This window comes from Marmota flaviventris, chromosome 11, assembly GCF_047511675.1.
Source record: "Marmota flaviventris isolate mMarFla1 chromosome 11, mMarFla1.hap1, whole genome shotgun sequence".
Taxonomy (NCBI): Eukaryota; Metazoa; Chordata; class Mammalia; order Rodentia; family Sciuridae; genus Marmota; species Marmota flaviventris.
Genome location: NC_092508.1, coordinates 118866059 through 118882896, shown reverse-complemented (window position 1 = coordinate 118882896; position 16838 = coordinate 118866059). Strand labels below are relative to the sequence as shown.

Genomic DNA, 16838 nt, shown 5'->3' with positions numbered 1-16838 from the left:
TAAAGGCAGGGGCATTATCCATCTTTAAACAAATAAGGCTTCTAGGAGCAGATTACGTTTGGTTTCTTTCCATGCTCTCTGCTGGAACTGAATTGGCAGTTTTGTTTTGTTTTGTTTTGTTTTTTTGTTTTTGTTGTTGTTTTTAGATTCAATTCTGTTAGTCAATTTTTTTCTTTTGTATTGTGACTTGCAACAATGCTTTAATAATCATAAATATTTTGAAGTGAATAGCTCATTATACTTCTATTTTGTAAGTTGTTTTCTATATTTCTTATTATTTTCTATTTTGATTAATGATTTAATTTCTGGATCATTGTTTTTTATTGTGGTATGCTTGGATTCTTTTCACACACACACACACACACACACATATATATATATATATATTCCCTTTATATATCCTATAAGTTTTGAATTTTTCCAGTATTTCACAAGTTGCTTAGACTTGTCTTAACATTGGTCCTGCTTGATAAGCCTCTCCCATATTGGTAACATTTCAGCTTTGCACACTAGGAATCCCCATGTCATTTATTCTTAAAAATTATAAACATACACAATTTGTGCCCAATTATATTACTATTTGGTCTCAATTTTACTCTCTAAACTTTCTTTAAATAGTTATTTAGTGTTCTTTGAGTAATTCATAATGGTCAGTACCCTAATGTTCAGTTCTTAATGTTTTTTTCTTCTTCTTTTGTTACTTGGATTAAGCCATTCTAATCTTTGTTTATATTTGCTGTACTGTTTTTTATTTGTTCATTAAAGGAGCCAACAGTAGATTATATAGTAAATTGTGGGAAAAAATGTATAAAAACTTTAAAAAAAATAAAAATACACAAGAACAGTGCTGAATCCTTGTAATATTTGCTAATTGGGAGGCCATACAAAAGTACTTCATGTTTGAGGGAAGTCACAGAAATTTAGAAACAGCATGACTCAAACAATTTTATAAAGGCTTATAGTTCAGTGATATAGAATTTTTTCAAGCACCACACATGAAAAATTAAAAGTTTGATGATGTAAAGATCCAGAAATGCCAGTACTAAATATGTATCTATGAACAATTAAATCAGAAAGTTGAAGAGATACCTCTGCTTTTGTGTTTAGTGCAAACATTGTTCTCAGTATTAAAAGTAGGCACTCAATGTATGTGCCCATCAATGATCAAATGAGTAAAAATATTGTACTTATATACTATTATTAGTTAGTAATGAAAATATTTTGTCTCATAAAGTGTTTTAAGAAATACATGTAGGACTTTGCATTAAGTCAAATGTGGCAGGCAGAGATTAAGTTGCAGGAGCACTTGATTCACATGTAGAAGTCAGTAATTTAGTGAGTAAAATTGTGCTCACCAGATACTGTGTTTTGTGTAGGGTTGATATTATAGTCAAAGTTTCCATAGTTTTGTTTTATTGATCATAAAGAGGGTCAAGAGTTTTGTTTTATCAAATGGTGAGTGTATTATGTTCTTCATAAATACTAGTTGAAGGAATACAATACCTTGTAAGAACAAAACTGATAATTATATGAAATAATGATTGTGTTAATTCATTCTGTTTAGTCATATTATCTTTTATATATAGTATAAAATACCATGATATATTTAGTAAATAAACAAAGTTGTATTTGTCAATGAAAGAAATTGTCATATCACATGAATTTACAAATATGAAAATCAATTTATTACACTTGATTGTCAAGTGTTGACTTCAGCCAAGTATTATGGCATAGACTATGCAACATTTTTATAGTCTTTTAAAATGTTTTTATGGAAAATTTTATAGACATATATGTGTATATTTCTTAGTAAAATTTGTTCATATTTGGTTTTAAGAGTCCATAGCCTCTTTACCATTATTGACTATTTGTGGTATTATCACTCAAAATTTACTAGTTATTTTCACATCTCTATGTCATGGTAGACAAAAACCAGGTTTTGGACACTCTTTGAAAAAGCCACAAATGTTTGTATACATTTTACATTTCTCTTATTCTACTGAGAGTGAAGATAGCTGCTAGATATTTCCTAAATATGTAATGCTATCTTATGGAGGACAAAAGGCTGTGGATGATAAAAATAGCATACTTTACTTCTCTTTGTTATATTACTCTTCTTAATGATGTACTCCTCTTGGATACTGTGGTCTCTAAAAGAATTTGGGTAATATTCTCAAGTTAATTGTGTTTGTACATTTTTATTGAACTGATATATTTTTTAATTCATGATGACTTTGAACATACTAATCTGCTACACTCCTGATGTACTTATTTTACCTTAATTTCACATTATGTATGCAAAGTATATTTATCCCACTCTAGTAGGTATTGTTTTTTTAAAATTTTTGTTTATTTCAGTCATGGCTTCTCAAGACACCCAAGAATATTCACCAGAAAAGGTTATAAAACATATATTTCATAAAGTGATAAGTGTAAAATATAGAAGTTGTAATCTTGACTATTTACATCAAAAGAAAATATGGAAAACTACAAGTGAGAGTGAACACCAGAAATCATATAAAAATTCAGAGCTTGTTCATCACCAGAGAATTTATACTGGAGAGAAGCCCTACAAATATAAACAATGTGACAAAGATTTTTGTAAAAAAATAGGTCTTACTTACCACCGAAGAACCCACACTGGAGAGAAGCCCTACCAATGTAAAGAATGTGGCAAAGCTTTCAGTCAAAAAACAGACATTATTTACCACAGCAGAACTCACACTGGAGAGAAACCCTACAAATGTAAAGAATGTGTCAAAGCTTTCATTAAAAAATCACACCTTATTTGCCACAGTAGAACTCACACTGGAGAGAAGCCCTACAAATGTAAAGAATGTGTCAAAGCTTTCAGTCAAAAATCACACCTTATTCACCACAGCAGAACTCACACTGGAGAGAAACCCTACAAATGTAAAGAATGTGGCAAAGCTTTCAGTGAAAAATCACACCTTATTTGCCACAGCAGAACTCACACTGGAGAGAAGCCCTACAAATGTAAAGAATGTGGCAAAGCTTTCAGTCAAAAATCACACCTTATTCACCACAGCAGTATGCACACTGGGGAGAAGCCCTACAAATGCAAAGAATGTGACAAAACTTTCAGTCGAAAATCAAACCTTATTCACCACAGCAGAATGCACACTGGGGAGAAGCCCTACAAATGCAAAGAATGTGACAAAACTTTTGGTCGAAAATCATACCTTATTTGCCACAGGAGAATTCACACTGGAGAGAAGCCCTACAAATGTAAAGAATGTGGCAAAGCTTTCAGTCAAAAAACAGAACTTATTTACCACAGGAGAACCCACACTGGAGAGAAACCCTACAAATGTAAAGAATGTGGCAAAGCTTTCAGTCAAAAATCATACCTTATTCAACACAGAAGAACTCACACTGGAGAGAAGCCCTACAAATGCAAAGAATGTGACAAAGCTTTCAGTAAAAAATCACATCTTAATCGCCACAGAAGAACTCACACTGGGGAGAAGCCCTACAAATGCAAAGAATGTGACAAAGCTTTCAGTCGAAAATCATACCTTATTTGCCACAGCAGAACTCACACTGGAGAGAAGCCCTACAAATGCAAAGAATGTGGCAAAGCTTTCAGTAGAAATTCACACCTTATTTGCAACAGGAGAACTCACACCGGAGAGTAGGCCTACAAATATAAAGAAGATGGCAAAGCTTTCAGTTGAAAATCACCTTATTTGCCACAGAGAACTCACGCTGGGGAGAAGCCCTACAAATGTAAAGAATGTGGAATAGCTTTCAGTCAAAAAAATAGATCTTATTTGCCACAGAAGAACTCACACTGGAGAGAATCCCTACAATTGTAAAGAATGTTTCAAAGCTTTCATTCGAAAGTCACACCTTATTTGCACAGCAGAATCACACTGTAGTGAAGCCTCACAAATGCAAAGTATGTGACTAAGTTTTTACTCAATTATCAACCCTTATTTGCCACAACAGAATTCACACTGGAGAAAAGCCCTATAAATATAAGGAATGTGGCAAAGCTTTTAGCCATAAATCAGGCCTTATTCACCACATCAGAACTCACACTGCAGAATAGCCCTACAAATGTGAATAAGTGGCAAAACATTTAATAAAAAATAAAACTTTATTCAGCACAGCAGAAGACACCCTGGTGAATGTGGAATATAAATAAAGTGATAATACTTTTAAAGAAAAACTAAACCTCATTAACAACAGAATTTATACAGAAAAGAACCCCTACTAATGAAAACAATGTAGCAAAGCTTTTAATAAGAAATCAATTCTTTTTCACCACTAAGCTATTTATTCTGGAAAGAAGACATAAATGTAGAGAATGTAGAAATATTTTCAATTATATATCATACATTACTAGACATCAGAGAAAACACACTGGAGAGAAGATTTACAAATGATACCATCAAACCATTCCTCTAAGAAAGAGTCAACATTTAATCCTCACCACAATAACCATAGAAGAGACAAAGTTTTGAAATGTGAAAATTGACAATGTGACAATGCCTCCAAAATTTATTCACCAATACTCAGCACCTGTGGATACATACTGGTTAGAGAAAATACAAATGGAAAAAAATATTTCATAACCATATGATTATTAAAAACTACTGATTTTTGGAGAATTCATTGTGCCCAGAAACCCTAAAAAGTTAAATAATATTTTGAAAACTTATTCAAATTTTGAATTCATTGAACATCTGAAAACTCATACCAGTAGTGAACATTGAACAGATTTTGTCCAAAATGTATGCCTTATATAAAAGTGAAACATTTATAATAAACACTTTGACAAATGTGAGAGTATAGTAAAGTCATTATTTTACATTACACCTTGATGTATATGAGGGTCAGTAAAAGACATTACTCATTTAAATATAGAAAATAAGTAGTTGTCTTTAACTTTTGCTTAAATTTTTTAAGCATTATCAAGTTATTTGGTAGAAATATCAGTCATAAATATCATATATGCATAGTGCAGAAATCTCATCTTTGAAAGCATATAATTTTTGTTTTCTAAATCAAAAAATTATGATTTTCATTTTTGAATACTGGAGAAAAGAATTATATGAAATCTATTTTTTTGATGTTTAACACTGAATTGTAACATTTTAAACTGTATTTTTTTTTTGTATTTCAGTTTATATTTAGGGATTTTTAAACACTGAGCCACATTCTTAAGCCCTCTCCCCACTTTTTCAAATTTTGAGACTGTCTTGCTAAGTTGCTTGAAACCACACTAAGTTGCTGAGGCTGAATTTAAAGTTCTGAAACTCCTCAGTTTCTCAATTTGCTTGGATTACAAGCATGGACCATCATTCCCAATTTATAGTGCATTGTTTTTACCTATATTTACGTTATGTATTCAATATGTCCTTATAACTGAATATTTGTTTATATGTTAACACTCATGTATTTCATCCTGTTGTTAAATAACAGACATCACATTGTTCCACTTGACTAAATGTTTTATGTAACAGTAAAACATACTACTGAGTAAATAATACTGTAGCATCTCTTAATTATTTTACACATTTTAATAAAACTTAAAGTGGAATATAATTTGCATAAGCCAGATCATTATATTTTTTTTCTGTATGTATTTATGGTGAAATTATGAGTTATAAGAAAGACATAGATAAAGAAAATAAGCCCCAGATTTTCATATCTTGAATTACAAATTTTAACATTTTAATTTTTTAACATTTTAACATTTCCTAGTGATTTGAATAGACTGAATTTCCACAAACTTAAAGTTAGCTCTTGCATGAGAGAAGAGCTTTATCTTTCTTGTGTGTGCATAATAGCCTTCTAGACATCAGCCTCATTGGAGACATTTCATTTTTCTCTGAATGAGATCAATGATCAGTGTTTTCACGTACATTAGTAAATTTCTGACATCACTGTTATTTTATAGGTAGTGTTATTTCAGGGCAGGAATCTGAGAAATGGATCTGGAGTCAAGGTTGAGTGAGGTCTTATACTTATGACAAAATAATTAGTGAGCTATGTTTCATAGTCTTATTTTCTGTGGACCAATTAATAAGAGGTAAACTGATAAGGTTGTATGTAAAGATTAAGTTTCTTATGATTAAATGTTGTCTTACCAGCTACAATAGGGATTCTTATACATGGAATCCATACAAAAATCATATTGAATATCATTCACAATTTTATTAATATTACATATAATTCATGAAGAACTGAGTTTACAATAATATATGGCTAAGAACAAGGTCTGGGGACATTGTACACTCTCCAATATGGACACATTTATAACAGTTTAATTATACATGAAACTACACTAAATGAGAATAAAAATCAATTGGATCAACACACAACAATATACAAATAAAAACTTTTAAAGACTTAAACAAGAGACCAATAATGGATGAAGTGTGGCTTCCGAATGGTAGGGAGATAATGGACATATAACCAAAGGTAATTGAAGAAAGATAAATTACCCGCTTTGAGCTAGAACAGCATTTGAAAGAAATAGAGTGTCAAAGTTATCAAAGATTATTCACTTCCATTTGTATGCTTTGCAATACATTCCGAAAGATTTCTGCATGTTTTATTTCAGTCAAATTGAAGAACAATCCAGAAAGTTAAAAAAAAAGAAGTATTGCTCCTCTGGTTTGAAAAGCAAGAAAAAAATAGAGAGAGATTTATTGAGCTAGAAAAAGTTACTAGTTAAAGGTAAAAAATAGAACTGAGATTTCCAGAGTCTCGGTATAATGTATTTCAGCCATCCCTGGTTTCACAGGGCATTTTTGGTTAATAAAGGATTTGTTCACTTACATACAACTTACAGAACATTGCTGTTTTTAGTCAGTCTTTTCCATTAATAACAATGATGTACCTTTCAAGACTTTCCAGCCACAAAAATACACAATTTCAGAAATCTTCTGATTCATCCTCCATATATTCTGCTAAAAAATATGAGGTAATTATACTGTGTATTATGACCTCAGGCTATGAGCCTTCAAATTACCTTAAAATACAAAAGAATATTTTATGTTTATTTTTAAATATTGTTTTTTATATTTCAAACATTCAAATCAAATTCCACAGTAATCAATGATACAAAAAACCACAAAAAAACAACTGCAATTTGGTGTCTCATCATGACTTTTCAATACCTGCTGTAGATTGCCTGTGGGTTCAACTTTTAATTTAAAAAATAATATTTTTTTCCATACAATTGGGGTGAAGTGGAGGACAAAATCTCCTGCATTGTTTTCCTGGGCAAGCCATCTAACTTGAAACAACTGAACCCCAAATAAAAATATCTTTACATTCTAATTATATCAGTTCTTAACTAATCTAGCATAAAAAAAAAATCCACTTTCTTCTGGTTGAATACGTTAGCCCAAAGATATGTAACCTGGGAGTTAAAAGAAGTATGACATAAATGAAGAGGTCTTTTTTGCATAAGGCAAATTGCACTTTTTTGACATACATTGGGCATAGTTATGTACAAAGCTTTTCGTTATAGACCTAGGGTACCAGTTCCTCTTCTCCATGATCTCCACCTCTAGAGTTAGCAAATATTTAAGTACAAAATACCCGTTACTATATTTTGGATCTTGAATGTCCACAGGTCTCCAGCCAGTGGTGCTATTGGGATATGGTGGAACCTTTAGGAGGTGGGGCCTAGTGGGAGAAAGTCAGGTTATTTGGAGCACGCCCTTAAAGGAAATATTAGGAGCCTGACGGCTCCTCTTCCTCTCTCTGCTTCCCCAGCTGCCATGAACAGCTTTGCTTCCTGATGTCTTCCATATCATGACGTTCTGTGCTTCATCATAGACCCAAAAGCCACAGCACCAACTGACCATGGTCTGTCAACTTTGAAACCATGAACCACATTGAAAATTTTCTCCTCTAAATTGATTTATTTCAGGTTTTTTTCTCTTTAATCCATTTACTGATACACATCCATCCTGGACTAGCTGAGTGTAAATACCTGAGAAACATTAGTGATAAAATATTTCCCTTTACAAAGACTGGTAAACGGAGTGCAAGTGCTGAAAGCAACAGTTTTTCCCTCGGTTTGTTTAATATGTTATTGTCCCAGTTTTTAGTGCTCCTGGTGCTACTCGACAATCCACAGTGTGGACAAATGCTGCTCAGATGAAACCCAAGTCAAATAATCCACCCTTCCAAACACTAATGATAGCTTAACTGGTTCACAGGTTTCAAGACCCTAGTGTCCAGTGAGAGCCATTAGAGTTCTTTAGAAAGAAATATATACAATTGGTAAAGGGACTGTCCAGGCATTGTCTATAATGACTCCAGTTAGCCTGGTATCAATGTTTTGTCTATGGCTGTTACTTGGTTCAATGGCAGGATAAGGTGACTCTTTTAACAATTTACAACTTACTTCTTCTTGTATACAAACATACACTCACGCACGCACACATGCATGCACACGCAATCAGGCACATAACCAAAAAGTAACAAAACAAATGCATAGAGGGCTTTGGTGGGAGAGGAGGGCTGCTAAATAAATAAACATCTTTACAGACAGAACACTTAGGCTGCAGAAACGACCTTGAGGTTTCTGAGAAGTCCATGCAGAGGTCTGCGTGCTAGAAGGAAACTTTTTGGAGGCTTCCTCATCAGGCTGCTTGCTGCTGGGAGATGGGAAAGTCCGGAATATAGCTGGGAAGACATGGCCTTGTGAGCAGAGAGCAGAGAATGTTCAGTGGGGGCAGGGTCCTTGGAGACAAGCTGCTCCTTTCCAACTGCATGTGCATTTGGCTGCTGGGGGCCCGGAGGCTGGTGGCCTTTTTCAGCATTGTCATCCCTGGCACTCTTACTGTCCGACTTGACAGGGCTCCCACGTGTCTTTTTAGACAGCAAGGTTGTCTTGCCAAGGTCCATCGACCGCCTAGTCTCCTGTATCTCAAGGCTGACTTGAAGGAGGACAGCCCCCTATCCTCAGACTTGCTGTCCCTATTCAGACCAGACTGCACACTTGGGCTGGGGGGGCAGGGTGCAGGGTGGCCACAGAGGAGCTCTGTACATGTTTGCCTTCACCTCTGCCCTCCCCGGCTCTGGCCTGGCTCACCCAAGAGGAGCTGGGTTTGGAGATGGAGGTGACACTGGCTCTGTGGGAACCCAGGCTTTGTCTGGAGCCCTCCCTACTCACGGTTCACTCTGAAGTCCTGTTCTTCCCAGAAGGGAAGGGGCCCCTGCTGGCAGAGCATGAGGCTTTTTTGGCAGATGTAGAGGAGACAGTGTAATCGAGGGCAGAAGCTGACTTCTGCTTCTGTGGTGAGGGAGATGATGAGGAATCATGGGACTGGGGGGATAACTTCTTTTTAGGCTGGGTAGAAGCAGGGCATGAATGCCTTCCATGGGCCCTGGAAGAACCTGCTTTGCTTCAAGAGCAAGAAGGCTTTAGAGAAACTTTGGAAGGAACAGGAGAAAAAGGGGATGTACTTGAAAGAGATGATTCTTGGCTTGCCAAAGATGCTCTCCCCTTTGCAAGCTTTGACCTGGCTCAGAAATGCCTTTGGAGCTGGGAGACCTCTTGGTTGTGCTCTCTGGTTCTATTTTTGAGTAAGCCTGGGTGGCCTGGGGGTTTCACTTCTTTGACTGGAGAGCAGTCCATGAGATCACTATGATCCATGTAAGCAATCTGGTTATTGTTATCAAATGCATTGGAGACAGGTGGTAAGTGATCCCCTTGGGCTAAGTTTTTGCTCTGTGTATCTAAAATTGAACACTGGAGTTCAATTTTTGGGTATCTGACTCATCTCTAAACACGCCCTCCTTGACAGCCAGGTGGACTCAGCTCACAGCCTTGTGCTCTTGTCAACTGCGACTATCACTTGTTTCCTGATAACTGCTGGAAAGGTTCCTCAAGCTGCCAAGGCAAGAGATGGAGACCTTGTCATCCACTGCCTCCCGGATCTTCTCTAAGGTGGAGGCAGAGCTATGAATTGGAGAGTCCCCTTGTTACCGCTGTTTACTGGTGATGAGTCCTTGCTTCCCCAATGCTGAAGTATAACACCAGAGAAGCACGCTGAGGCAAGTTTAGAGTGGAAAGTAGAAGCTTAAATAAGGACAGCAGAAAAGACTTCTCCCAGAGGAAGAAGGAGACCCAAGAGGTGGAATCCATGGAAGAGGGGAGGTCTTCCGTCTTTTATAACTAAGGTCTTCATTCAGCTTTCCCGCATTTCTGTCAGCATTCCTGTCCTTTGTTCTATTACCTTTCAGTGATGGATTGTAGGTGGGAAGGCCCAAAGGGTGGGGAGCAGGTGGGCCAAAGGAGTAATCTGGCCAGGAAGGACTTTTGGATTAGCATCTCCCTGTTTGCTTGGAGCTGCTTCATTAACATTTCCTTGGGATGGGATCTGGGCCTTGGGAACATTAACATTTCAATTTCCCAAGTGCTGCTCTGCTTTCTGTGGCTCCATTCTCTACTTGGCCTTCATTTTCAATTTTACTCAATATTAGACCCGATTTACCTAACTACACTAACTACCTATCTTTAAATCTGGCTTCAACCTGAGAAGTGGGAAGGAGAATTGGAGCACATCTGCAGCTTCACAGACAGGTACCAAGAAGGTGTCACACAATTTTCATTAACAGCCAAGGGGCTGGTCACAGATGATCTGGAGGATAAGCTTTGCCACTGGACACTCCTCAAAAATGGCTCACTTGAAAAGCCACCATCATGTTCACTCCTTTCCCCGGTCATTTCCATGGACTTGAAGAGCGAGGCAGGGAGGTGCCTCTGGAGGAGGCCGCTGAAGTCACACCTGCTTGCTTGCTCCCTGGAAGCTGGCTCACCCAGTGCTTGCACAGGGAAGAACTTGTGGAGCCGGCTACTGAGCTGTTAGCCAACCATAATGGGATGGCTGTCTGCTTTGGTAGAAGATTATATAGGCTGTCTGTGTGCACACCTTGTTCTCCAAGAGCTGCTGCACATCGCTGTCATTGAAGCCACTGTCAATATCAGAGGCCATCCATGGAGTTCTTCCAGTATGCTGGGTAGTGCCCCCCTTACATGGTGCCATGGTGATTGCACACAGCATACAGGTCATAGATGTTGTCCTCAGGGTCCCTCCTGAGTCCATAGGGCTGCCTCCATGGGGACCAATGGGATAGCAAACTCCAGCTGCTCTGGCTTCTCTTGACCACATGAAGAGTCATGTCCAGGCCAGTCAAGGGGAACTTGACCATGTTCTGAAGTTTCACATTTCTGTCTCCTTCCTTTCGAAAGCTCTTGAGGTGTATAGCACATCAGGCAGAGTGCACAGGCTCCGTGTGATGCTCCCCTTCTGCAGCTGCTTGCAGTGTGGGCAACACCAGGCATCATCTGGGGCCAGTCATTCCTCTTTGGCTTACAGTTGGAAACACTGGGATAAAGTGCAGGTTTGAGGTTTGATGCCGCTCCCTCTGCAGGCAGACACTTTCTGCATCTGGGATATACTCATCTTCAGTGTGTACAAATAAGAAATTTTTGTCTCCTTGTCCCATCCTACCACTAACTTCACATGAGCAGTGACACCTGGTCCACAAGGTTTTAATGCTCTTTCTACTGTTGGGTGGCACAGGGGCTGTTCCTCCTGGGGCAGCAAGTATGTAATTCCCACAAAACTGACCACATGCAAACTGAATGGACACACTTGAGTGCAAACAGGAAATACTTCATCTTCTCCAAAATTTTCTTCTGCAGAAGGTCCCATGCTATCATCTTCTCTAAATGCAGCATAAAAGACAGTCTTCCTGTGCTGCCCAATGCAGGCTCAGTTACACACCAGCAGGACAATCTTGTCACTGCCTGCTCTGGTGGTGGGCAGGTCCAATTTCCCCTGCTTTGCTGCTGTTTATGTGCAGGAAGACAGTCTGATGATCCAAGCCAAACTTCAAGTGGTTGAGATTGTTGTTTAAGTGAATTCCTATTTGAGAATTCCTTCAGGTCAAAATATTTCTGGAGTCTCAAAGCAAAAATGCCTTCACTTTCATGGCCTGTCTCCATGTCATCTGTAACACAAAAGGAAAGGTGGAATCCATCATAGATTGTCAACACAATCTGATCAGTGGGGATCTTTGTTTTCATAGATATTGCTTCCTGAAGTCTGGCAACAGTCCCAAACAGAGGCACAGCCACAGCAATCCTCATGTAATGAGGACATTTCCCTTGATACACTACAGTGAAATGGAGAGGTCTTATGTGGGTTAGAAAAATTGGCAAAGAAATGCAGAGGAAAAGATCTAAAGTGTTGCTCTGTTTCTGACAATGAGTACATGTCAAAGAAGATCTGCACTGGGCTTGAAAAAGTTCTTGTACAAAAGTGCTACACTCAGGAAAAGATGGTCCCTAGGGTATGACATCAGTCTCTGATGGAGGCTTCAGAGGAGGATGGCCACTCTGATTTACAGAAGGATTGAGGTCATCGTGAACTAGGTACAAAAGCCACAGCAGAGACTCCTGGGCATCATGCTCGGATTTCCCAATCCTGCAGTGCGTTCTTTGACCTAGTACTCTTGACATCAAGGCTGTGCTGCGGGGTGTACTCTAGGGGTGTACCCGGTGCTCCAGCTGCTCTGTGACCTCGTCGTGGCCCCTTTGCGCACGTCCGGTAGGGCTCAGTCTGCACCGCCCGGTACTGGCCTAGCCCAGGTGGTTGGGAAGAGCTCGGTGCTGCTGAGGCGTTGCAGCACAGCGTTCAGAGCAGGCGTTGTGTGGTTGCGGCCCCCTCACTCCGGGCACTGGCTCCTGGTGCAGGCGGGCTGGCGGGCGAGTTGTGGGCCCTGGCCGGAAGCAGCTGTGAAGGCCGCTGTGGTCCGGGCTTTGCCCTGGGAGCAAAGGTGCCAGAGCATGGACAGCATCTTGAGGACGCAGCTTGGAAGCTGCCCACCAAATGCGCCAAAGAGGGCGAGGAGGGCGCGACCGCCGGCCACTCCAGAACACCCCTTGCTGAGGGAGCACTTCTCATTCCCTCCTGCCACCACCGGCCCTCCGGAGCACACATACCTTGGGCATGGTGGCAGCCACTGACACTCCTCACCACGCCCACCTGCCCACCGGGACCCGCCATGGCCTCCAGCGCATCTCGCCCTCTGCCCTCACTGGCTCTGAGGCTCTGCGCCCCACACACCCCAGTGGCCCCAAGCCAGCAAGCAATGCTATTTCAGGGTTTTCCACAGTTAGGAAAATCTGACTAACACACTTGTATCATGCGACCTCCATTATGGAACAGTGTTATCTGAATCCATATGTCCACACACTGCATTCACCATGGAGAGAGCAAGAAGGAGTAAATGATCCTCACTGTAGGGTGGGTGTGAATCTAATGGCAAAGCTATGCATGGGGACACATTACACAAGAACAAATAACGGACCCAGCATGGAGGAGAAAACCTGCTGAGTGACAGAGGAATCAGGAAATGTGGATGACATGTGGCATAGTGGGATGTTTGAGATGAACCCCAGGCAGTAGGGAACAACGTCACGGCAAGAAGTACTAGGAAAATATAAACACAATGCCATTTTATTTTCTATAAATCCAGACATGCAGACTTAAAGTAACAAAGTTTAAGAGGTATTAATAAATTATTACTTTATGTATAGAAACTGAAAGGTGAAAAATTTCCTAAATGTAAAAGATTATTAACTTTAACCTTGTTAACAGTTTCTACAATTTCATGTTACCACTTTAGCTGATTCAGAGAAATTTCTCCTTTCCTTTTTCAAAGTTTATCTTCAAACTTCTGTGAATGCATTTGTTGAATTTTTTTTTCTATAATTTTAGTGTGCATAATTATCTTAGTCCATTTTCTGTTGCTATTACTGAATACCACAGACAAAGTAATTTATCAAAAGAGTAAAGTTTTTTTTTTTTTTTTTTTTTTTCCCAGCTCATGGTTTTGGGAATCAAATGGAAAAGTTATTCGTTTTGTTGGAGCCTTTTTGTAGATTCTAAAAGTGGTGTAGGGCATCACAGGATGAGGCAGAATGTACCATTTCAGGTTTCTCTGCCTCTTTTTTGTTAAAAGCAGAGTCCCATTTGTTACAATTCTACTCCTATTACCTCATTTAATCTTAATTACCTCCCGAATCCCATACAAGGATTAAATTTCTATCTTTTTAATAACCCACAATGGGTATTAAATTTCAACATGAATTTTGGTGGGGCATATGAATCATAATCACGACTCTACAAATTTCCTGTACACTATAAAAACATAACTAAAATCTTTATTAAATAGTGCTACTAGGGCTCAGGCAAATGTCTGGGGTAATGTTTCCAAATCTCAAACTTTGAAACAGGATTTGAATGTAATAAAATAAAAGGAAGAAATTCACCAATCCACTATCACATGTTCTTCTGTAGATTTAAGAAAATGTCTGCTATGAACTAATAACAGAGCTTCTGGGCAGAGGCATGTGGAGTGAAATGTGTTCCTCCAAGGTGAATCTCACTGTTCCAGAATGCCATGACATCTATACAGTTTAGATTTATTCACAGGGAAGAAATTTTATTAAATAATGAAACTTTTGAATGATGCAGGACTTTGGGGCACTTGTGTAAGAAGCAACTCCCTGATGTTGATGGGAAGCACATAATTCCAAGTTGCAGATAATTGGCTGCAGAAAAAAGAGAAAATCATGAGACCTTAGAAGTCACATGAAGCCTATGGAATTCAGCCTTTAAATGAGGGAGGGATGATGGCAATTTTTAAAATGGCATGGCACATCCAGATTTCTGTTTCAGAGAGATCATTATGACAACAGTGTAGGGGAGGAAAGACTTCAGGCTTTATGCCCTGATGGGGACCTGTTTTGTGATTACGTGAGAAGATGGGACCTGTCAGCAGTGTCAGTTTGGGGAAAGAGAACATAATTTCAAACATATTAACCTGTCATTCAACAAATAGTTTGTGAACATTTAATAGGAGCCAACAATCATCCTGTGCCTTAAGAGGTAAAATCCCCAAAGCACTTGGGGCTTGAATGGATGTATTTGTTTAGCAGAGTTTCTAGCACTCTGCTAGCAGGAGGGAAGAAAGGGGGAAGCTCCTTTTGCCTCTGTAGTTTTACAAAGCCAATTCAAGAAGATGGATTTTGAATTTGGTCACAAATGAAGAGTCAATTTTGAGAGGCAGACATAGAAGAAAAAGGATGAAACCAGCCCAGCAGTCAAACAAAATTGTCTAAGGCCTGGGTGCTCCAGGTCAGAGCCTGTGAAGCCAGCTTATCTAATTCAGCACTGGTGTCCACTAGTGGTAATGGACGATTCAGTTCATGTCAAGGAATATGCTCAGAAAACCTTTTCAGAACAAGATAAATTCTTTGAGTTTTATCTTGAATACAATGAATGGACACTGGAACATTTCACAGGGAAATTCAAAAATGAGATGAAGAATATGTACTATAGGGGGAATCCAGTCTTATGATTCTACCAAAGAATTTTAATGATTTAATGATTTAATTTTAATGACAGCATGGATTACTAAAAACATCCATATCTATGTTGTCTAATGCTTTCAAATTTCAATCCTAATGGTGACTATATATTTGTTTCTTCCTAAGATTATATATTCAACCTCCCCCCTGTTGAATATATCCCTAATCCTATCACTCACTTTATACTTTTCCCGATCGCCTAACGTCTATATTGATTGATATCTATTTTCCTACAGTTTCCCAAGTCCATTCTTGTGGCTGACTCTTCCTGTGTGCTGATATTTACATTCATTCTCTAACAGAAACCCTATTGCAAAAGAAATTTTTTTCCAAATGCTAAACTCACTCTTCATCCTAAACCTACACTGCAATGCTAACACTACTATCCCTATTTCAATGGATGTTCTCTTCTATATTCAATAATCCAAACTACCAGATCCTATGCCATTGTATATTGATTTATATGATATATCTGTGCAGAAGTGAATTCAAAACTATGTATCCAAATCAAGGGCCCAATGCCTTTCTGTGCTTCAGATCTTACCTAGTTTTCTATTTTTGTACTTACATTTCACCTATACATTCTGATAAAAATCTCAGTTTCTCAATACCAGTATTCTCATCCAGCAGAATGACTCCTAACCCAAATTGAACATGATATTAACCCTAAACATACTCTGCTTCCTCAATCTAATTTCATGTAAGAGCAAGTACAGAGTTGATCTTGCAATACAGGTATGTACAAGATCCTACACCTGTTGAGAACCTCAAAGGTAGATGTAAAAATGATCCCTGGAGAGGATGTAGGCAGCTATGTAGGACCTGAGAGGTGTAAAGTCATCTTCCATGGCAATTAACCCAGTCAGGATGAAGGGATGTGCCTGAATCAGCCTCTCTCTTCTCAATGAAGGCAATATGGACCAAACCAGGCCTGTGGGAATAGCTGATCCCAGGTGCTAATGGTATATATACTTTTATAACTTGTGAAAATGTCACAGGAGGATGGGGCAGCCTCCATCTCATGGGACTCTTGAAAACCACTGTTAAAACAAAGTGGTTGTCAAGGCAGTGACCTCATTTATTTCCTTGAAGGAAGTGACCTCACCTCACTTCCTTGGTGATAGAACTCTCTACTTGGGATCCATGTAGCGAGGCACCCAGAGCCAGTCCCATCCCTGTGGGCTCACTTGTTTGGATTTACCAAGGACAGAGTCATTCTTTCTTGGCACCTACTGATGTGGGGATGACCAAATACCAGGAAAGCTCTGAAGAGGGGCCTTTCCTAAGAAGGAAGGTACTGGCTCATTGCTGGCTCCTGACAACTTCACAGATTTGGCCAAGAAGACCAGAGCTAACACAGGACAGGCCACTCTTGGGGAACATACTGTCTCCCACTAGT

At 38.8% G+C, this 16838-nt stretch overlaps 1 pseudogene; it reads right to left on the bottom strand.

Moving 5' to 3' along the window:
* Window positions 1-13070, bottom strand: part of LOC139707682 (ubiquitin carboxyl-terminal hydrolase 31-like) — a 76020-nt pseudogene extending 62950 nt beyond the window's left edge.
* Between the last annotated feature and the right edge of the window lie 3768 nt (window positions 13071-16838).